The 23,581-nt window shown below is 40.3% G+C and overlaps 1 long non-coding RNA gene across 1 annotated transcript in view; it reads right to left on the reverse strand.

Moving 5' to 3' along the window:
- Nucleotides 1–8,631: 8,631 nt before the first annotated feature.
- The window catches only part of LOC115943138 (uncharacterized), a 29,775-nt gene continuing 14,825 nt past the window's right edge, over nucleotides 8,632–23,581 (reverse strand). The window contains exons 2-4 of the long non-coding RNA XR_014139920.1: nucleotides 19,541–19,569; nucleotides 11,913–14,680; nucleotides 8,632–10,612 (exon numbers count right to left, since the gene is read on the reverse strand). This is a non-coding gene — a long non-coding RNA (uncharacterized LOC115943138). The remainder of the gene's footprint in view (nucleotides 10,613–11,912; nucleotides 14,681–19,540; nucleotides 19,570–23,581) is intronic.

Genomic DNA, 23,581 nt, shown 5'->3' on the forward strand with positions numbered 1-23,581 from the left:
TTCTTTCTTCTTCTTCTGGGATCCCAATTATTCTAATGTTGTTTCACTTTATGGTATCACTTATCTCTCAAATTCTCCCCTCATGATCCAGTAGTTGTTTGTCTCTCTTTTTCTCAGCTTCTTTATTTTCCATCATTTGGTCTTCTATATCACTAATTCTCTCTTTTGCCTCATTTATCCTGGCAGTTAGAGCCTCCATTTTTGATTGCACCTCATTAATAGTTTTGATTTCAACTTGGTGAGATTTTAGTTCTTTTATTTCTCCAGAAAGGGATTCTCTAGTATCTTCTATGCTTTTTTCAAGCCCAGCTAGTATCCTTATAATCATCATTCTGAACTGTAGTTCCAACATCTTACTAATGTCCATATTGATTAGGTCCCTGGTAGTCAGTACTTCCTCTTGTTCTCTTTTTTGAGGTCAGTTTGTCTGTCTTGTCATTTTGTCTGGAGGAGAACAGATGAATGAGAGAAGAAAATGCTACAAGGGTAACAATGACCCCAGAAAAATATACACTAAACAAATCAGAAGAGACCCAAAACTGGGGAGAAAAGAAATGGAAAAAAAAAAAAAGAAGAAGCATATGACCAGGCTGGTGAATAGAACAGAGCCACACACTAGATTTTGGGTGTATTTTGGTCTGTTAGAAGAAATTGCCTCCCAAAATTTTAAAGAAAGAAAAACTTATGTATATATAAAAATAAGGGTAAGTATGATGAAGGGAGAGAATATAACTGTAAAGATGAAAATTAAAAAAGATTTTTAAAAAGGAATTGTTAAGAAGTTGGCTGAAAAAAGTAAAAAAAACAAAAGGAGAATGTGATCAGGCGGGAGACTAGGACAGTATCATACACTAGATTGAGGGTATATTTTGGTCTATTAGAAGAAACTGTATCCCAAGGTTTTAAAGAAAGAAAAACTTATATATATACAAAAAATAAGGTTAAATACAAAGAAGGGATAGAATATGACTGTAAAAATGAAAATTAAAAAAGATTTTAAAAACATAATTGATGAGATAAGATGGTTGAAAAAGGAAAGAAAAATTCAACTAAAAAAATAGAAAAAAATAAAGAAAATTTTAAAAATCAACTTTGAAAGACTAAAGAATCATGGTAAAAAAAAGCCATGGATTCTATGTGCATTATTCCCCTAGCGCTGGAGTTCTGCCGTTCTCATTGATCGGTAAACTTGGTCTTGGCTGGCTGTTCTCGCTGATCTTCTGGGGAGGGGCCTGTTGCCGTGGTTTCCAAATGTCTCTGCCGGAGGCGGAATTGCCCCGCCCTTGCCCCCTCCCGGCTAAGTAATCTGCTCGGGTTTGCTCACCGGGGCTTTTGTTCCCTGCAAGCTTTCCGTACAGCTTTGGAGGCGGAGAGTGAAAATGGCGGCCTCCCAATCTCCGCCCCGGAGGAGCCGAGAACTCGGGGCCCTGCTCCTCAGTGAGCCCCCAGATAAAAGCAGTCACTCCCGTCTCCTCGGTCTCCGGCTGCACTCCATGCTTACCCAGCCTGTGACCGAGTGTTTCTATCTCTGGCACCCAACCCTGTGTGGAGTCTCCAAACCCAGCAGATCCCTGCCGTGCACTCTCACGTGGCTCCTCCCCGGGGACAAAGGTGAGTCTCCCCGGATCTGCCGCTTGTTGGGTCCCTGCTGGAGGAGCAGGGGCCTGACTGTGCCGCGGATCACGGTTTATGGCAACCTCGAGCTGAGAGCCCGCGCCTGGGCTCCGCCTCTGCAGCCGGCTTCCCTGCTCCGTTACCTGGGAGCTCTGCCACACTCAGGCACCCCTGGTCTTTCTGTGACCCCGAGGGTCCTGAGACCACACTGTCTCGCGAGGGTTCCACCCCCCACTTAGCCACCGGAGTGCCGTCCCTCAGCGGAGCAGACTTCTAGAAGTTCCAATTTTGTGCTCTGCTGCTCTATCACTTGCTGGTAGCCAGCAGATGGAGGCTTCCTCCCCCCACGGTCTGTCTTCCCAAATATCGCCTCGGATTCACTTCTCCACAGGTTCTACCTTCCAGAAAGTGGTCGCTTTTCTGTTCAGAGAGTTGCTGCTATTCTTTTCTTCAATCTCCTGTTGAGTTTGTAGGTATTCTGAATGGTTTGATCCCTATATAGCTGAATTTCTGGGACCAGATGAAATTTAGGTCTCCTACTCCTCCGCCATCTTGCTCCCCTCCTCCTCTTGTATGGTCTAAGTACATAATCATACCCACTGGAAATGAAGATAGTATTATCTTTCCATTCCCCACATTAAACTGTTCTTTTATTTTCCAGCCTTACCCATCTTTAAAATGTGTTGAAGTATAGTGATAATAGCAAAAATCCCTGTCTTGTTACTGATTTTAATTTAAAAATGTCTGTCGTATATAATGTAGTTGTTGGGTTTAGGTAGAGACTTTTTAAAAAAAAAACTTGTTTAGGTATTGCAGTGGATGGAATTATGTCACTCCAAAATTCACCCATTGAAGCACTATCTCCCTATGAGATGCATACAGATAGGGCCTTTAAGGAGGTGATCAAGATGAAATGAGGTGATGGGGTGGAGAACTAGGGCCCTTATGAGAACAGGAAGAGCTACCAAAGCTCACACTGTCCACCATATGAGGACACAGTGAGAAGCGAGCTATCTGCGAACCATAAAGAGATCTCCTCAGAACCTAACTATGCTGGCACCCTGATCTCAGACTTCCATTCTCCAAAAGTGTGAGAAAATAAATTTCTGTTGCTTAAGCCACTCTGTCTATGGTATTTTGTTTGGTCAGCCCAAGCTGACTAATACAGGTAGCTTCCCTTTTTCTCTCCTAGGTGAGATTTTATGGGTATAGAGGCAACCGTATAAAGCCATACATTGTGACAGAGAGAGTCATAGCACTGTCTTCCAGCCTAGCACTTCTCCACCGCACAAATTTTGTCCTTCAGGGGACATTTACCAAAGTCCAGAGACATTTTGGGGTGTTACAACTGGGGGGAGAGGGTCATGTGCTACTGGCATCAAGTGGATAAAGGCCTGGAATGCTGCCAAATTTTCTACAATCAATGGACAGCTCCGCACAACAAAGACTGACCTGGTCCACAATGCAAAGGTCAAGAAACTCTGCCTAGCCATGTCCCTGAAATTCCCTGTCTCCTAGAGGGAGGAAAAGGAAGAGGGATCCCAAAACTGGTTATAAAATGCCCCATCCCTGGGACCACTGCCCTATGCACAGGCCAGACCAGAGGGAGTGAAGGGCTGGTCCTTAGAGCAGAGATATTTGGTAGAGTGGGACTGCTCACTCTGGGGCCCCTTTTAATAGAGGTAAGTAGTAGGTCTTGGTCTTGGGTTCCATGCCAGTGGTGCTGAAGTTGTCCACACCTGTTGTCCCTGGCAGGTGCCCTCAGAACAGGTACAGAAACTGGTCCTTTTGTGGCAGTGGGTGGAGCTGCCCTTACTACCCCTTCCTCTGGCTGCCAAGACCCACCGCGCAGCTTTCCGTTTTTCCTGTTTTACTTAGAGTTTTTCTTTGGAATGGCTAGTGAATTTTATCAATTGACTCTCATATGGACTCATATGGTTTTTCTCCTGTAATATTTGGTGTGTTGGATTATCTTGATAAATACCTTCATTTCAAAAAGTACAAAGTATAAACTTCTTTTTTGTTACTTTCATCAGTTTTTTTAATTAAAGCTATTCTAGCTTTATTCAGAAAGCCTTCATGTTTTTCTACAGTCTAGAAATGATGGGCTAAAAATAATGATATACTTATTGGTGGTTAGAAAGAATTCATCTCCACAACCATCTGTGCCTGGAGCCTCTTAAATTATCAATCTTTAACCTTTGTGATTTGTTCTGTAGTTCTCTTCTTGAACCAGTTTTGGTCATTTCTGTTTTTTAATAGCTTCTTGATTGGTCTTGCCTCTTCTAAGTTATGATTCTAGTGGTCTGGGTAATCTTCTTTTTAATTTATTTTTATCGTTTATTATTTTTTTTTTAAGATTTTTATTTTTAAGTAATCTTTACACCCAATGTGGGGCTTGAATTCACAACCCTAAGATCAAGAGTTGCATGCTCCATTGACTGAGCCAGCCGGGCATCCCTAGGGTAATCTTTTAATTTTTTTTAAAGATTTATTTGTTTATTTGAATGGGGGGGAGAGAGAGCACATGCATGGGAAGAGGGGGGAGGCAGAGTGTCTCAAGCAGACTCCCTGCTGAATGTGGAGCCAGACGTGGGGCTTGATCCCACCCCCCGGAGATCATGATGTGAGCCGAAACCAAGAGTCAGATGTTCAACCGACTGAGTCAGCCAGGCGCCCCTAGGGTAATCTTTTTTTTTTTTTTTAAAGATTTTATTTATTTATTTGACAGAGAGAGACACAGCGAGAGAGGGAACACAAGCAGGGGGAGTGGGACAGGGAGAAGCAGGCTCCCCGCGGAGCAGGGAGCCTGATGCAGGGCCCAATCCCAGGACCCCGGGATCATGAGCTGAGTCGAAGGCAGACGCTTAACGACTGAGCCACCCAGGCGCCCCTTTTAAAACTGAAGTTAAATCATATCACTGTTCTGCTTAAAATTCTACACAATAAATAAAGCAAAATTTGCTCTTTACTGTGCTTTACAAGGCCCCTTGTGATCTGTCTGATCCATTATAATTCTTTCCTATGGCCCTCTCTTCTTTATCATTTCATTTCAGACACACTCAGTGACTGCCTATTCCTCAAACCTAGGGATCTCTTTCCTCGGGGTCCTTTTTATGGGCTTTTCCCCTTGCCCAGAAAGTTCTCCATGTCCTCCACATTTCACATCATTTGCTCCTTTTCTTGCTTCAAAATTCAGTTTTTAAATCTACCTCACAGGCATTCCCTGGTCGCTCCATCCAAATATATTTCTGCCAACCCCAACACCCACCCTGTTCCTCACGGTAGGCAGAGATTTTCTCTTCTGGTGGTCACAAAAGCTGAGTGAGTTGTCAGCAGCCACTCAAATATATTTTTCTCCTAAGGGAATACTCAGAAAAATATTGGGTTCATCACTAAGAGAATTAATCTCCCCTCCCCTCCTTACTTTGGTTTTGGAACCCAAAGGTTATAACATAATTCCAAATTAATTTCCTAAAGAAAAATCCTATCACTGAGAACTTCTCATTTCTTTTGAAATTTCATACAAGTGCCAGGAATACTTTAGAATTGTTAGCCATGTAGGAATTAATATATATATAAGAACACTGATGTGAAGAAAAGGGGGAAGGGACAAATTATATTTTTGATCAAGGTATCAACTACTTTAAAAATTAAAAAGAGTCCCTCCAAATGGCCTGCTGAGAAATATTATTTGGCAAGATATTTCTCAATCTGGCTTATGTTGCCTGCTGTAATTTTATTAAGCCCAGTACTTGAACATTTTTTTGAACATATTCCCAAGGATCTTTAATGATAGGTACATCTTTAAAAAGAAACCAATCACTAAAGTAAACATATAGCAGAAACTGGCCACTGAAGGCAAGCTAGAAATTGGGTGAAGAAAAGCAACACTGTGGGAAACAATGAAGAAATAAACCCTTGTGTCTTCACTAAGGAGGTGTGACAATTCCTTTGAAAAAGACTTCTTTTACCAATTTTAACATGAAGGTATTATCAAATGCAGTGATTACAATTGTCTCTCCCCACCATTTTTGGTGATATAGAAAATAGAGCCCACCTGGGCTTTTTTTGAAAATAGAGCCCACCTGGATATCAGAATTTGAAAGAGAAATGTCAAGACCCAAATTAAGTAAGTGAATGTAAGATTCACTCAGGAGTCGTTCAGGAGTCCTGTTTGTGGACGTGCTTTATTAGTACATATAGCCCCTGCTGGCTTCTACCAACTAAATGTTAACGGGTTAAGGTTTTATGGGTGTGAGTCATCAGGACTTTGATTGTGGCGTCCTTTTATTGTCACCTCAGATCAGGCAATACTTTCCCTTTCAAAATGATGAAATTAGGTTCTCTGTGAACTTGGAAGGAGGAAAGAGCCATCCTGCAGCAGATGCTCTCTGGCTAACTCAGAACCATTCATGGGAATTGTCAATTTGTTCTTCCAAAAATATCAAGATGAGAAGAAAGCAAATGTTTTTGCTATCAAGGCATAGACATTTGGTCAGAGCAATAAAATAGCCTCACATGCCAAAAAAATAATAAAGAAAATGTGGAATGAGTAACTTCCAAAGTTATGGAAATAATCTGACTGTGTCTTACTACATGATAAAAATTGACACGATTCCTAAGTACCCACAGATGGAAGTTCTACTCGAACAGCACCTTCGAGCAGAGTCATGATTGCCGGCCTTATTATAATCATGGTGTCGCCAGGAATTCTGTCTGTTTCAAAACAATTATGTACATATATAAAATGTGTATACATGTGTGCTCCGCTCTCTAGTGGTGGTGATTAATTTCTTTTAAGCCAATACAAATTCTTTTATAGCAAATGTTCCATATTTAAAAGATACTTAAATGAATAGGGCCTCAAGTGGAATCCAGACGTATAACCGTTTCTAATCTGTTCATGGTTAACTGGCCTATCGGTAAAGGGATAAAACCCACATTTTAAACTCAAGTAATATTACCTATCAAATAGACATTCACAGTCTGCTTCTGCCACCAAATTAACCCTTATTTTCTTTGGCTCAGAATGGAAATTAGTAATGTTAAAAAAGATAGAGAAGAGAGATTTAATTTTCCTTTATATGCAACTGAATCAATTTGAAAAGCATTGTGATAAACTGGTTTGGATAGGACTGGAAATGCAAGGAAGGAAAAAAGGGAAAAAAATTCTGTAGCCTAATGCAATGTGATGGGAAGGTGGGGACTCCAGTCTGATAGACCTGGGTTTGAATCACAGCTCCTGAATTATGAGCTATGGACACGGAGGAAGTTCCTTAATCACTGGGGGTTCCCTGCTTTGTGAAGTTAGGATAATGAAACATCACAGGGATCTGATGAGCGTTTAGGGACGTAATGAATACAGAATGCTAGTGCAGTAGACATTTGGTAAATGAGAGGGATTCTTATTTATTGAGTGCCTTCTACCTGCAAGGTGCCTTTTATATGTTGTCTCATTTAAACCTTGAAATCTGGCTCCTCAGCTTTGCTGTCAATTGGAATCATGTGGAGAGACTTAGAAATGACTGATGTCTAGCTACCACCCCCCAAATTCTGAGGCGTGATCTGCCATTTGGGAGATTAAAAATCTCACCTGGTGATTCCAATATGCAGCAGTTTAGACACCACTGCCTTATGATAATGCAGTGAACTAAGTATTAGCATGCCCATTTCAGAGGGAAGAAATTAGAATTGGGGGATGGATTTCCTCTAGATTACATGGTTAATGTTTAACCGTGTGGTTATGGGAAAAATAGGCTTGATGTCTTATTTTGCAATAATACTAGGTCACCAAAATAAAGAGTTAAAAAATAGTATGTAGGGCGCCTGGGTGGCTCAGTTGGTTAAGCGACTGCCTTCGGCTCAGGTCATGATCCTGGAGTCCCGGGATCGAGTCCCGCATCGGGCTCCCTGCTCGGCAGGGAGTCTGCTTCTCCCTCTGACCCTCCTCCCTCTCATGTTCTCTGTATCTCATTCTCTCTGTCTCAAATAAATAAATAAAATCTTTAAAAAAATAAAAATAAAAAAAATAAAAAATAGTATGTAGACTTCAATGTTAATTTCTTTTTACTAAAAAAAGTTAATCAGATAGTGGGTCCTGGGTGTCTCAATCGGTTGAGCATCTGACTCTTGATTTTGGCTCAGGTCATGATCTCAGGGTTGTGGGATTGAACTCTGCCTCAGGATCCGCACTCAGCGTGGAGTCTGCTTAGGATTCTCTTTCTCCCTCTGCCCCTCTCCTGGTTCTCCTTCTCTTTAAAAAAAAAAAAAAGTTAATCATATATATAAAAAGACTAGAAATATATTTGTCAAATATATTTGTCAAAAATATTTTGGGGGCAGGATGAAGACTAAGTTCTGTTTTGTTTTGCTTTAAAGATGTATTTATTTGTTCGAGAGAGAGGGAGCTGGGGAGGGGGAGAAGAAGAGGAAGAGAGTCCTTAAGCAGACTCCCTGCTGAGCATGGAGCCCAATGTAGGGCTTGATCCCAGGACCCTGAGATCATGACCTGAGCCAAAATCAAGAGCCTGATGCTTAACCAACTGAGCCACCCGGGTGCCCCTTGTTTTGGTTTTTTGCACTGCAATGATTTTCTTAAATGTTCAACAAAGAATATATTTTACTTGTTTAATAAGGGGGGAAAAAGCACATATGTTATTTCTTTAAGAATCAGAAAACTGGAGAATAAGTAGGTTTTAAATTCAACAAAGACCATCTTTAACTTGAGGGGTCTGGAGAGCTTTTCAATGACAATATATCCAAGAGGCAGAAGGATGCATGATTTGAACACCTGGACTCAAGGTGTGCACTGGATATCTAGCCCTCTTCTTGGAAACATCCTCAGAGAGGTCCACACTTCCTGTGAGTCTTCCATCATTGTAATGTACTAACAACTTTCTTACTAGTCTGACAACAGGATTTGTATCCTCTTCTTTTTTTTTTTCTTTTCTTTTTCAGAAGGGAGGGGAGGGACAGAGGGAGAGGGAGAGAAAGAATCTTAAACAGACTCCACATCCAGCATGAGCCCAATGTGGGGCTCGATCTCACAACCCCGAGATCATGACCTGAGCCGAAATCAAGAGTCAGATGCTTAACCAACTGCGCCACTCAGGCATCCCCTGTATCCTTTTCTTTTAATTTCCTCTGCCACCATCTTAGCTTACCCTGAGCAACTCATGGCTTGAAGATTTCTATAGCCTTTTAACTGGTCTCTTTCATTCCAATCTATCTGTATTTCAATATAATCTGTGTACCTCTGCAATAGTACTTATAAAGCTCCAGTGAGCCTTCTTAAATTCATGATATCTTCCCATTGTCTAGTGAATGAAAATCAAATTTTTTAGGCAAGCATTTAAGACTCTCCATAATACGACCCCTTGCTGTTATTTATTTTCCATTCTACTCTCCTGTCAAACCTGATTCTTTGCTCAAATACACCACTTCCTTGTACACTTCAGGCCCTTTATGTACGCCTCTTCCTCTGCTCCAAATGTCCTCGTGTATCTGCACCTTTTCAAATTCTGCCCATTCTTTGAAACTCAGCTGCAATGCTATGTCCTTCATAAGAGCTTCCTCCTTTAGTCCGGTTGGAAATGATTACAACTCTATGCAAATTTCACACTGATAGGTAGCAGTCACATGACATTATCCCCCACCTGGAAGGAGGTTTACTATTTACAAATCACTTCACAATAGATACTCATTCAGTTCTTTTTTAAAAATTCTTTATTTAAATTCAATTTAGTTAACAGATACTGTAGTTCTAGTTTCAGGGGGTAGAATTTAATGATTCATCAGTTGCATATAACACTCAGTGCTCATTACATCACGTGCCTTCCTTAATATCCATCACCCAGTGACCCCACCCCCTTACCTACCTCCCCTCCAGCAACCCTCAGCTTGTTTCCTAAGTTAAGAGTCTCCTAGGGTTTGTCTCCCTCTCAGTTTTCATCGTATTTTATTTTTCCTGCCCTGTCCATCAGTTTTGTTCCTTAAATTCTACATACAAGGGAAATCATACAATATTTGTTTTTCTCTGACTTATTTTGCTTAGCATAATACCCTCTAGTTCCATCCCCATCATTGCAAATGGCAAGATTTCATTCTTTTTGATGGCTGAGTAGTAGATACTGATTTAATTCTCACAAACAATCCATGAATGTAGATACTAGACTTTTTTAAATTGAGAGAATGTGTGGTCTGGTATCATACAACCAGTAAGCGGCATAGTCGAGATGCAAATCCATTGCTTTTCAAGACGGAGATATAAATCTTGAGAGGATCTTTTGCATTTTTGAAAGTTGTAAAGTACACATAACACAAAATTTAACATTTGTAACCATTTTTAGGTATAAAGTTCAGTGGCATTAGATACATTGATATTTTTGTGCAACTCTCACCACCATCCTTTTGTAGAACTTTTTTCATCTTGCAAAACTGAAACTCTGTATCCATTAAACAATAAATCCATTCCCTCCCTCCCCCAGCCCCTGGCAACCATCACTCTACTTTCTGTTTCTATGAATCTGACCACTCTGCCCACTTCACATAAGTGGAATCATACAGTATTTGTGGGGATTTTTTGTGACTGCCTTATTTCACTCAGCGTAATGTCTTCAAGGTTCATCCATGTCATAGCATAGAATTTCCTTCCTTTGGAAGGCTGAATAATAGTCCCTTGTATGTACATTGTGTTTATCCATTCATCTGTCAGTGGACACTTGGGTTGCTCCCACTTTTGGCTACTGTGAATGAGCTGTTAGGGATATGATTGTACAAATACCTGCTGGAGTCTTGTTGCAATTCTTCTAGGCATCTACCCAGATGTGAGGAACCACCATAATGTTTTCCAGAGTGGCCGCACCATGTCACGTTCCCGACGGCAGTGCCAAAGTGTCCCTTTCCTGCGCATCCTCGCCAAGACCTGTTATTTACTTTTTTGGTTTGGTTTTTGACAGTAGCCATCCTCATGGGTGCAGAGTAGATCTTTTGCATCCTGAGGATTTAGAACAGGAGTTAGGAACTCAGACATCCACAGGGACCAAAGGGATCCCAAAACCCAAGTGACGCAGGCCCATGAAGATGCTGAGTAGCGTCACGCCGCCTCAGGGTCCCAGAAGCAGGGATAGGATGGCGGCGTTCAGAGAGCCTATGGCTTCTTCATGGCAGCCGTCGTGACTCAGTGCAGCGTGTTAGAGGTCTGGCAGATCTTCATGAAATCTTCTGATTTTTCAGCATTGAAAATGGATTTGAATTTAAAACCCTCTGCAAGCCAATTTTCTGAAGGAACTAGGTTTGGATGAATATAGGATCTCTGGTGTGAATAGAAACCTTCCCACTTTTGAGGTGAGAATCACACTAGAAGGCAAGAGAGCAGAAATTCTGGGTCTGTGCTGGAGGGTGTGCACAGAAACCCAATGCCTAGAAGGTGGCCGATCTGGCGACAGAGGGCTGATGGCTAAGAGCTCCAAGACTTTGGGCTCTTGCTTCTCAGGGTCTAAAGGGGTCATGCGGGGGGTTTTCCATCCCCCCAAACCTTGAAAAGCATGCCTTCACCTCATTTCTGTGCTTGAGACACAACCATTGGTCAGGGTTGCTATTCCCGTTCTTGCTGCACTAGGAGACAGTGCCGAGACAGATGGAAATTCTCTCTTAAGATATAACGAAACATATGTGACCCTTGGAAACACATCAGAGAGGAGGTTGGATAATGGGTGTGTACATGGGGACCATGACAATGCTCTCTAGTATTTGCCTTTGGAGAAGGGCTGTATCCTATTAGTAACATCCAGAACTGTGTAGAGCAGGGGTCAGCAAACTCTTTCCGGAAAGGGCCAGATGGTAAATATCTTAGGCTCCGTGGGCCACTTATAGACTATCACATATTCTTCTTTGTTTTTGTTTTGTTTTGCTTTTTACAATCCCTTAAAAATATAAATAACCTTTCTTAGCTCGCAGGCTGTGAGCCAGATTTGGCCCACGGGCTGTAGTCTGGGAACCCCTGGTGGTAGAGGAACATTCCCGTTACCTTGTGTGTACCTTGCCTTTCTAAGAGATTGTTAAGAGTCATTCGGGGAAGAAAGAATTCTTTGTATTCACCACAGTTTCTGGCATGGTGCCTGGTAAACAGGCTCAACAAATATTGGTAAGTAAATGAATTGATGCGTAAGGAGGGAGTTTTCAAATATTTTAAGCAAGACGGTGCCTCATCCATCAGTTCTCAGATCTAACCTTCTTAAAGTTTTCTCTAAATACGTAGTGTTAGTAATTCATCAGAAAGAGATAGTAGGACTCACCATTTATGGCCTGACAGGATGGGGAAGGAGTAGAAAGCTTGCCTTTCTGGATGACAGCCAAAAGGGGCCGGCTGTGTTTTCTTCTCTATGTAAGAGGTGATGATAACAGCGCCTTTATTTCATGGAAAGAACAAAGATGATAAGCATAAAGACCTGTATGAACACCACAGGTTTGAGATGTTTTAACATCCCAAATTTAGGGCAGACACAACCATTGCACAGGGCTGATTTTTGTAAGAATAAACACAGTATGTTCCCAGTGCACACATTATTGATATACTCCCTTTGTGAAATGTCTGTTTTAAAGGTTTCCAACATAAAATGTGTAACTCCAGTAAGGGTTTGAGGGCAGAATTTTATCTCGAGGTCAGTAAAATTACTTCCACCTAATAAATTTCCTTATTTGGCTTGTGCTGGTGGTGCCCCGTTCCACCCCTTGGCGCTATGTAAAATGGGGATAAATTAACATTCTCAGGTCTCTAGGATACCGGTGTTTATACTGATCAGGGGATAGTATGTGTTGGCAGAGTAGACAGCTCGGAGTATGATATGAGGGGCCCCCAAAGAGTGTCTAACCTCAAAATATTTCATTATTAGCACTCAAGAGTGACATCAGAACTGTAAAAAAAAAATATTCCTTTGGGATAAAGTGCAAAATCTACCAGAGTATCCTGTTAAAATGGAACACCTTGGAAGAAGTAATAACACACTAATTGGCTCATTATCACTAATTACAAACCCAAGAGGGATCCATTTTTCAGGCCACTAACCCTTTACTGGTCAGCAAAGGGGAAGGATCTGATAGTAAAAGAATTATGATGGCCCATGACCTGCAATGGAAGTAGGTCTGGGTAGGAACTGAAGTGAGGACCCTAGGAAGTGAAAGAAGATTGTGAGCGGGGAAGAACGGAAAAGAAAAACCTGCTGAGTGAAACAAGGGCATAAGAAATATACATGAACTTCTTTCATAAAATTAACCTGACTCACTAAAGAGACGAGAAATTTCAGAAATGCAAACAAGCTAGTTTCTTAATAGAGCCTTAAGAACCTATTAGCAATATTGCAGTATTCTAGGGGTTATTAGAGATTGGGGTGGGGGGGGAAGAAACCAACATGTTGCGAGAATATACTAGGTGCTCGCTCATTATTTAATCGTTTCATTCCATCCTTACGACCACTCTGTGAAAGAGGCAGCAATTCCTTCATTTTACAGGTGAAACATTGAAGGTCAGATACCCCATATGACTGGTACAAAGTGTAAAGTTTAAAGCTTAATAATACTTGCTTTTGTTTCCGTTGGTTTCCATGATGACATTTGTCCCACTCGACCATGAGGTACCAGATCAGCACCTCCCATTAAAGTAAGTCTGTGAGCTGTCCTTCCTTGGTGCTGGCTTCACTTGTCTTCACCCAGTCTGATTCCTGTCCGTGATGGTGTGCAGCAACTGGTTCTAGCATGGGGCACATCTGATGGGCGTCACACACCTGCTGGGCACATACCACTACAGCCTCCAGACATGAGGGGTCTTTAAAGGTGCCATCCTTGCATTCCCTTATCCCCGCTGGTAGCTTTCCCTAAAGGTTCTGCATGAGGTCCCCTTTCCCTGCTAGAAACTTTTTGGATGAGGGTGCGTAGGAGTGATAGGCACCAGTGAGCTGGTCCTTGGGTAGACTCTTTATGTGACCTTCTTAAAGCAAATGGAGATTCAAAAACCCTTGCCAAGCCAACACCAGCTCCAGTGGAAACTTGAGGATGATCTCCAGATTGGCTATGCCATCTGCCACTCCTAACTGGTTGGAGGAGGAGGGGAAAAGCTTCATATCAGATGCTGTGTCTCTCCAAAAAGGCATGAAACATACCTGTATGAGTTAAAAACTTAGGCCTATACAGAATCCTGCACACCAATGTTTATAGCAGCTTTATTAAGAGTTGCCCCAACCTGGAAGCAAACAAGATGTCCTTCAGTAGGTGAATGGATTGCAAACTGTGGTCCACCCATACAATGAAATATTACTCAGGGATAAAAAAAAAAAAAAAGAGCTATCAAGCCATGAAAAGACAGGAGGATCTTAAGTACAAATTGCTAAGTAAAAGAAGCCAGTCTGAAAAGGCTACATAGTGTCAGATTCCAACAATATGACATTCTAGAAAAGGCAAGAATATGGACACAGTAAAAAGATGAGTGGTTTCTAGGGCCTCAAGGGAAGGGAGGGATGAAGGTAGAATATAGGATCTTAAGGGCAGTGAAGCTATTCTGTATGGTGTGGTAACTCTGGATGCAAGTCATTAAACATTTGTCAAAACCTATAGAAAGTACAGCACAGAGAGTGAACCCTAATGTCCATGATGGACTTTAGTTAATATGTGCCAGTCCTGGCTCATCAATTGTAAAGAATATACCACAACAATGAAAGATATAAACAATAGGGAAAACTGTAGGGAAGGGTAAGAAGATATGAGTACTGTGCTTTCTACTCCATTTTTCTATAAACCTAAAACTGCTTTAAAAATCTATTAATTTTTATTTTAAAAAGTCATGGAACAAACCTCCACTGGGGCCCCCTTCAGTGTACTTTTTAAATCCACACCACCCCTTTCCCAGGTTTCAGGCTTGAAGGCAAGAAAAGACTATGTCTGATCTCCTTTTCCAGCCCCCTCTCCAGAAACCTGAAGGGCTGTCTCTTACTTACCCCTACTGGCTTTCAGAAACTTACCCTATGCCACATTCTCCTCCTTCCTGCGGAGATATTTGCTCCCCTTTCCCCTCCTACGGGAGACAAGGGTGCAAGGCAACATTGAAAGGAACCATCCTAGAGTAAGGAAGCTATAGAAGGAAGTGTATTGAAAATCTTATTCCTAAATACACAAGGGCATATGCATAGGGCAGATGCAAATAGTATACCTCTAAACACAATCATAAACTTTGATTTTCTAACATTGTGAAACATAAGATACATACAAAAAGTATATAAGGTATATATGTATAGCTTGGTGAATAATTACAAAGCAAACAATTATGTAGCCACCAACTGGATAAATAAATAGAATACTTCCCCCCTAATCAAAGCCCCCAGCCCTACCTCATACGCCTCTCCCTGATCAGAGCTATCTTCCTGCCCCTGGAGGAAAACAATATTCTGAGTTTTTTTTATTATCTCTTCCTTGGTTTTTTAATAATCATGAAATTTTAGAGCTAGGAATGACTTATCCATAAGCTTGTCCCACATATATTCCAGATTGGGACTTTAATGCCAAGAGACATGATATATTTCCAAAAGTCACACAAACTGGTGGTAGAGGACCAGAAACCAATTCTTTTGTCGTCCAGTGCTTTTTGGTGTATGTTATTCATATTTTAGGAACGTGCAGCAGAGGAGGGGAGGGGGGCGATGTGTGTTAGGGTTCCTAGTAGTAATGTTAATAGCTATACTTTGCTGTGTGCTCACTATGTGCCTTACAACAACCCTAGGTAGGCTATGCTAGATACTATCATCATTACTTTTGTTATTGATAGAAAATCGGTAAGGAAATTGAGACTCGGAAATAGTTAGTTGTCAAAAGCCAGACAATTAGTATGGGGAAAATTCGGATTCTAACTTAGCCCTCCCTGATCCAGAACTTGCGCTCTTGTGCACTTGATTTTTATTTAAAACCACTGTTATTTTATTATTGTTAAAAGTAATGCCTTATTATGGTTAAAAAAAAATCTAAGAGTTGTGAGTCAGGAATGTGTTTGTCTTCAATAGCAGGAGAACCCCACAAATGGTGTGGAGAGAAGTTGATCTGACTCACACAGAGGACTGGGGGGTGGGGAGGAGGAGGGAGGCAGAACAAGGCCATTCATGGCCACTCAGTGGTAACATTAGGGGCCCAAGCGTTTTTCATTTTCCCACACCACCATCCTTAGCACAAAGGTCTTTGTCCTCAGGGTTGTCATGTCAAGGTGGCAGAAGGCTACTGTACGTCCAGGTATGGTATCAACCTTCCTGGTGGAGAGAAGAAGGAGAACGCAGGAAGGAGTTCCTTACAAAAAACCCATAACTTCTGTCTCACTGTCCATAACTATGCCACCCTTAAGAGCAAGGGAGCCTGGAGAAGTATTCTTAGAAAAGCACCCGTGACCCTGACCAAAATTAGAATCCTGCTATTAAGGGTGAAAGGGGAATGGATTTGCGGAAGTCAACTAGCGTTGTCCTCCACAAACATCATAAAAGGTTTCCAGGTGAAACATAAAGGTCTTTCTACTACTTCTATCATCTTCCTCCCATGTAGTAACTACAGCTGCTGTTTGAGTCAAATTCAGAGGACAGAGTGGACATGGATGGAAGGAAAGAACAGAGTGACTTTAATGATGCAAAAAAACCACCACCACCACCAACAAAAACCCCAAAAAACACATATGGGGGGAGGGAGAGAGAGAGAGAGAATGAATCTGAGCCAGTAAATTGTGGGGTGTAAAGTGTGAATTGACAAAGGGCCTTAAAGGTTAGGCAGGGGAGTTGAGCTGCTATATAAAAAGACTAAGTAAGCCACAGTAGATTTTGAACAGAAGAGTGAAATGTTTCTATAACAAGAAAATACATATTAGTTGTCATATTGAGATTCTTAATCTCTTTCCAAGTTGAGTCAATATAGTTATCAACACTTTCCTGCTTACCACCTCCAGAGCAGCCTGCCAGAGAATATGAATAGATCACTGGAGCATGATTCACCATTAATTAACAGTATTATTCTTGTTAGTGATTTATAAAAGACAAAGGAACAATTACTGTTTAACTATAAATCTGTGTTGATAGGAGTGTCCCTGGATTTCTAAGTTGGTTCTGCTTCTGGGGTCTTTTAGAAAGCCATATGGATATGATTTAAGCTTTAAAATGATGGGCTAATTCCATTCAGGTGCGCTGTAAAATTCATTGGAAAATACTTCCTTTCTTACCACTTAAATGCTTCAGAGAATATCAATTTTATATTTTTTAATTGCTTGAACTGTAAATGTCAGAAGTCGTAAAAAGGGAACTTTCTTCAGCTGTTCTAACAAAGAGTTTACGCTACTTTAAATGAAACATGTTGAGATGGTGCTTAGTGCTGTTGGGGGATTTTGGTACCCAAAGTCCAAAAATTCTTCAGAGAGGCAGGAACTTGTTCTTTCTAATCAGTAAGCAAGCTGAGCTTTTAAAGGAATCTCCTGTTGTGATATTTAAGGAAGTAACTTTTCTGTGATTCTGCCTACACGTCTCTTCTCCTGTAACAACATGAGTTTGATACACTGTATTTTGGGACCACCTTAACATATGAAACGGCTTAATTTGAAGACAGATTTTTTTCTGTAGTTTTTCATTTGTTTGTTTTTGGCTTTTTTGCTGTGGAAAGTCAAGATGAAAATTTATTTGTGGAAGTGTGTTCTCTCCTGGCTTTCTTTATGCTTCCATAATAATTTTGAGTGTGAAAGTTGATTCTCATTTACACATTTCACTTATTTTTACCAATTAACTTTCATATTGTTTACCGTAAAAAGATTCGTTTCTCAAATGTACTTGTCTATCTCCCTGATTTTTATTGCTAAATTTTGATAGCAGTAAGGGCAGTTTGTATCTCATCAATGTGGATTACATGGCAATTTGACCAACATTGATTTTAACTTTGAACTATGTACATAAAATTGTAAATATTTCAATGGAAATGAAATCCACTTAAGAAACCACATTTTTTTACCACTGTAAAATTACTATAATAGTAGCCATTTATATTTTAAAATATGCGTAGGGGCATACCTGATAAGATCTTGGTGAAAAAAAAAAACAATATTTCTTAATAAAAATAAAACTTAAAGGAAACAACCACCCCCCCCAAAACAAAACCCACATAAAATAAAAGCTAGAGTGTCCAGAGTTGGAACTCAGTGGGAAATCTCCTTTGGAACAGAGAACTGGACTACATGGTCCTGCCTTGTCCTTCAGATTTGTCTTTTCACTGATGTCTATCACTAATTAATGCTGCTACCCCCCAAAATCTGTTCTCAGACATGAGCTGCTCCTCCTTAATAGTCTGGCCCACAGTTGACCTGTGGTCTTTCCTTTAATATCAGGAAAGAGAGAGCCAGGATGGAGACATGCAAAAAACTTTTTATTAAAGATTGAAGGAGGGGTGCCTGAGTGGCTCAGTCGGTTAAGAGGCCGACTCTTGATTTCAGCACAGGTCAAGATCTCAGGTTCCTGGGATCGAGCCCCGAGCCCCACGTCAGGCTCTGCGTCCAGCGTAGAGTCTGCTTGAGCTTCTCTCTCTCTCCCTCCGCCCCTCCAGACCCCGCTCTGGCTTGCCTGCACGCTCTGTCCTTCTCTCTCTAAAATGAATAAATAAATCTTTTAAAAAGATGGAAGGAAAACAAAATGAAGACTAAATGATCTAAGAAAGCTTTTCCTCTAGGCTTGCAGGCCCATTGCAATTCTGGGGAAGCCTAGTTAGGTGAGGTAAAGCTAGTTGCTACATCAGATAAACTGTAACATCTCAGGAGTTTGACACAATGACTATTTCTTGCTCACCCAGAGCTCTTTCCATTTGTCTTCCGACGTCTCAGCATCTGGCTATATCATGACAGATGAGGAAAAGATTTGGAGACTTATCCATGTGTGCCGGGGGGGGGTTGCCGGGGGAAGTGATGGGCCATGGCGCAGCTGCCCTGCTGGAAAGCCCTGGAGACAAAGCAGGGGCTCCAAGGCTGCCCTCCACTCTTGAAGGTGAAAGAGGTCCGTGATTGGAGGTGGGACCTACTCCACCCCACCTTCTCTTCACACCTCGAAACCTAGCAAGGTGTCCTAGTGAGATCTGTGGCCTTGACTGAACACCTGGTAATGTCTTTCTCTCCCTTCTTCTAATAGGAGTGCTATAATTAGCTCACAAAGGGTTAAGCCACTTCTTTGCTTCATTTTTGCACTGTGAAGTTGTTTGGGTGAATATTCATAGTTTGTCAGTCTGTACTCCCTATTCTTCATATTTAAAAAGGAAAAAAAAGAAGGAAATACTGACTGATCTGGGCAGGATTAAATCTAGAAACAAATGAGATTAAATGTGTTCATGCTCCTTCTGACCATTTTGTGAGCACAGTAAAATCACTTTGCTGCCCCTCGAAGTGTGAGTGGAAGAACAGGAAGGGCGTGGAAGAGAGTATAGGCTGCTTTCTTGCACATAGATATGCTTCTCACTTCATTCCTCTGGGGCTAGGGGCACCTGTCTGAACAAGACTAATGGCTAATTTCCTCAAGCCTGGTTGCAACTGGACAATGTATATCCTTCCCAGTAGTGTGTTTTGAGGTTACCCCCTCTTCCAATTTTCCTTCCCTTAGAAGCCTGAGAGGTACTTATTGGTGGGCTGAAATAAAATCCTAGAACTTATAATTTGAAACAATTGGTTGAAAACATCTTTGATCAAACCATGGTTATTCTGAGTCTCATATAGTCACTCAGAATTAAAGTCAAGGGTCAACCATTCTCTTAGATTCCACTGAAACCCCAAAACACAAAAGTTAGATAAAGGATGAGACATCATGGTTCATGAAGGTCAAGCTGGATACAAAATAAGAATGAGTTGGGAAAGACATTTTACTTAAATATACTATATATGAGCAATTACCTTGTAAACTGTAGTATGATGATGATTACCTGAAACAAACAGATAGTTAATTTCATAAAGTATAAAAGACAAAAAAATATTTTATCCATATCTAATACTGTCTAAGTGAGAGGACATTCTCATTCCAGCTGACTGACCCCAGATTTTATTAAAGAAATATCCTCAAAGGACAAAAGAATAACATAACAGTCTAGATTTAGTTGACATGAATTTTTTTTTGGTTCAATACCCAATGTCCTTAATTAAGCTCCCTAGTGACTTGATGGACAGTAATGATTAATTAATTAAACTAATGCTTATTGAAATTCTACTTTTGTCATAGGTATTTGACTCTTGATTTTTAGGAGCTTTTCAACCACCGGGAGAGACAGATAAATAAAAGATTATATTAGAGAGGAATGGGACCATGAGAGTGTAAACACACATGCATATGGAGAGGCTTCTCAAAGAAGTCTGGGGAATTGGTAAAGGCCAATGGTGGTTGACAAGCTGAAACTCTAGAGTCAGACTGTCTGGGTTTAATTCCCTACTCTATAATGTCATTGTTGTATGACCTTGTGCATATTGAGTTATCTCTCCAAATGTCAGTTACTTAATTTGAAAAATTAAGAAAATAGAAGCACCTTTGCTAAGGAGGTTTAAGGGAGATTATATAATCAAATTTCTATTCTAAGATCATTTGAGGGGCACCTGAGTGGCTTGGTCAGTTAAGCCTCTGCCTTCGGCTCAGGTCATGATCTCAGGGTCCTGGAATCGAGTTCTGCATGGGGGCTCCATGCTCAGTGGGGAGTCTGCTTGTCCCTCTGCCCCTCTCCGGGCTCGTGCTCTCTCTCTCTCTCTCTCAGATTAACATAACATAAAAAAAAAAGACCATTCTAGTAGCAGTTTCTATATCAGATAAAAGTAAAACCATTGGGAGTGTCAGCTCAGGTAATCCCAGGGAGATGGACTGTTCTAAGACAGTGGCAACGGGGAAGAAGGAAAAACAGTGAGTCTAAAGAGATGAAGGAGGAAAGATAGAATGTCCTGGACTTGGTGACTCGCTGGCTACAGGAGGTAAGTAATAGAGAGGAGTCTAGGATGACTATTGGGTTTCTAGCTCAGGCAACTGGAAGGATGGTGATGCCATTCATCAAGAAAAGGAATACAGGATAAACAAATTAAATTTTAGGATAAAAATAATAAGGTCAAATGTTGGATATTTTGAGTTGAAGGCATTTATGGGACTCTAAATAGAGATGCCCATCAGCAGAGAAGTCCGGGCTTCTTGAATATTCAGATTTTTAAATGAACATATGGAAAGGGATGTGCTTTATGAAGATGATGATTCTTGTTTTCAGATGAGGTATATACTACTAGAAACAAGTAATTTTTCTGTTCTAAAAATTAATGTCTGGTGGTTTGAGATGCATGATGGAATCCTAGAGCACCTGATTATCATTAGATTAATGATTGAACCAGACCAAAAGTTTCAGCAGTCATATTCTTTACCTTTTGCTATATTAATAGGCATATCTTTTAAAGCATTTTTGAAAAGTCTGGACTCATCATTAATTCAGGCGGGCTTCCTCATTTACTGGGGAAAAATATGATTTGTGTTTAGTCAACTTGTACGATCATCATTATCCTGGAGGGGCAGCATGGTGAATAGTAGGTCCTTAACTGGGTGTGTGTATCCTGACTCCGAAACATTGGAAAAATTATGACCTAGGAAAAATTACTGAAGCTCTCTGGGTCTCATTTTCTCAGTATTCAAAAATGGGAATTATAACAGTACCTATCTGTTAGGGTTGTTGTGAGGAGGGGTGAATACACAGCTCAGTGACTGGCACAAGGAGAATTCTCGGTAAATGTTAGCTATCATTATTGTCCAAGATAATACAGCAAAATTCCATTGGAAAGCATCTGCTCTCATGACTGCATCATTTTAGTTTCACCTAAGGTAAAATCATGTTCTTTGTGAACACAGGCATAAAACACTGCAAACGTATATGCTGCATTAATTTTTTTAAATTATTTTTTAACTAATAATGAAGGATGGGTGGATATATATATACACACATGTATCTCTCACATTAATAACAGTGTACATGTTGAGAGATATAAACATAAGAGAAACATAGATATAAGTGTGGTTAAAGTGAACATATGATAAGAATATTTAAATAGAACTTTGGATTTATATAGCACAGAGTCCAAAGTATTTTGTAAGTCTAAATTTTTTTTTCTAAACATTTGAAAAATTTCAGTGATATTTCAAAACCTTTCCCATAGCCTTTAGGAGGTAGTTTGTCACATCTAACTTTACAGAAAAAAAATATGGACCATCCAAACACATCTTGCCATGGTGAAAGACTATTACATTAATTAGATCAATAAAAGCCTATTGGTATGGAGAAAATTTGCTTCAATGAATAATTGTTTCATCAAAATTTTACTGTGTTAAAATTTTTATACAAGGTTAGAGTTAATAAAAATTCAAATTTTAGTATTTCAATTGCAGTATTCCTGTACTGAGTTTTACCGATAGAAAGTAGAACATAGGGGCTCCTGGGTGGCTCAGTCAGTTAAGTGTCTGACTTGGCTCAGGTCATGATCTCATGATCTTTAAAAAAAAGATTTTATTGATTTGGGAGAGAGAGGGAATGAGAGCGCACAAGCAGGGGGAGTGGCAGGCAGACTCCCCACTGAGCAGGGAGCCTGATGTGGGACTCATTCCCGGGACCCTGGGATCATGACCTGAGCCAAAGGCAGACGCTTAACTGACTAAGCCCCAGGTTCCTCAATAAATAAAATTTTGAAAAAAAAAAAGAAAGTAGAATGTAGCATTTTAAGCATGTTAAAATTATAAAAATTCAAAAACTAAACTGCACTCAAGTATGATTATATCTATTCAGCTTAAACACTATGATATTATTTCAGGTTATTTCACCAATAAAAGTAACCTATCTTAAATCATAAATGTGAAACCACTGCATTGTTTACATTTCTGAGAGCAATCAACTTGAAAGTAGAGTATTCCTTGAAATTTAAAAATTGCTAATCCTTTTATAGATCATTATAGATCAAACACTGAAGCCCAGAGAGATGAAGTGATGTCCTCAAAAGAACACTGTAATAAAGCTAGTTCTAAAACCCAAATTCCATGTAAGTTGGGTAAACTCTTGTGATGCTATTCCCAAGAGAAAGTTGTCCAGATAATATGCAACTTTCTTTTTTTTTAAGTTTTTTTTTTTTTAATATTTTATTCATTTATTTGACAGAGAGAGGCACAGTGAGAGAGGGAACACAAGCAGGGGGAGTGTGTGAGAGAGAAGCAGGCTTCCTGCTGATCAGGGAGCCCGACGCGGGGCTCCATCCCAGGACTCTGGGATCAGGACCTGAGCCGAAGGCAGACACTTAATCGATTGAGCCACTCAGGCGTCCCAATATGCAACTTTCTTAATAGGAAGTGCAACAGATTTTCAATCATTTTGGAGGCCACTGGGAGAAAGTTAAGTTTAGGATGGTCTAACACTAGTATCCCAGTAATGTGAGAAGGAAGGTGTGTTTGGATGAAGAGGAGACTGACTCTTCTTCCTTTAAAAGCAACCCTCTGCAGTCTTCAGAACTGGAAAAAGGAGGAAAAAAAAAAGCCTAATTATATAGCCTCCAAGTTCATTTAAAAACCCACTTAGAATTCACAAAATTCCAAGCCCGTGAAGGAGAAACACTACAGCACAAATGGAAATTAGAAATCAAGAACATTTTTATATACTCTATGGAAGAAATTTATGAAACCAATAAATCAATTTGTGGGGAATTATAAAATTAAAAGGATTCCAAACTGTGAACATTAAGGAACAACATTTCCGAGGAGCAAAGGATAGAGTTTTGTGGCTTTTCAATAAAAATTATAGTTCTAGATTTTTGTTTTGTATTTTATTTTCTATAACCTTCCTAGTTTTTGACACAAACTCACTATTGCTAATATATTTGTCAAAGTGGTACTTAACTGTATTCTCCCTTTTTTCATACACATAAAAGTATATGAAGTGAGGT

This window comes from Leptonychotes weddellii, chromosome 14 (genome assembly GCF_054177405.1).
Source record: "Leptonychotes weddellii isolate Sample4059 chromosome 14, ASM5417740v2, whole genome shotgun sequence".
Classification (NCBI taxonomy): Eukaryota; Metazoa; Chordata; class Mammalia; order Carnivora; family Phocidae; genus Leptonychotes; species Leptonychotes weddellii.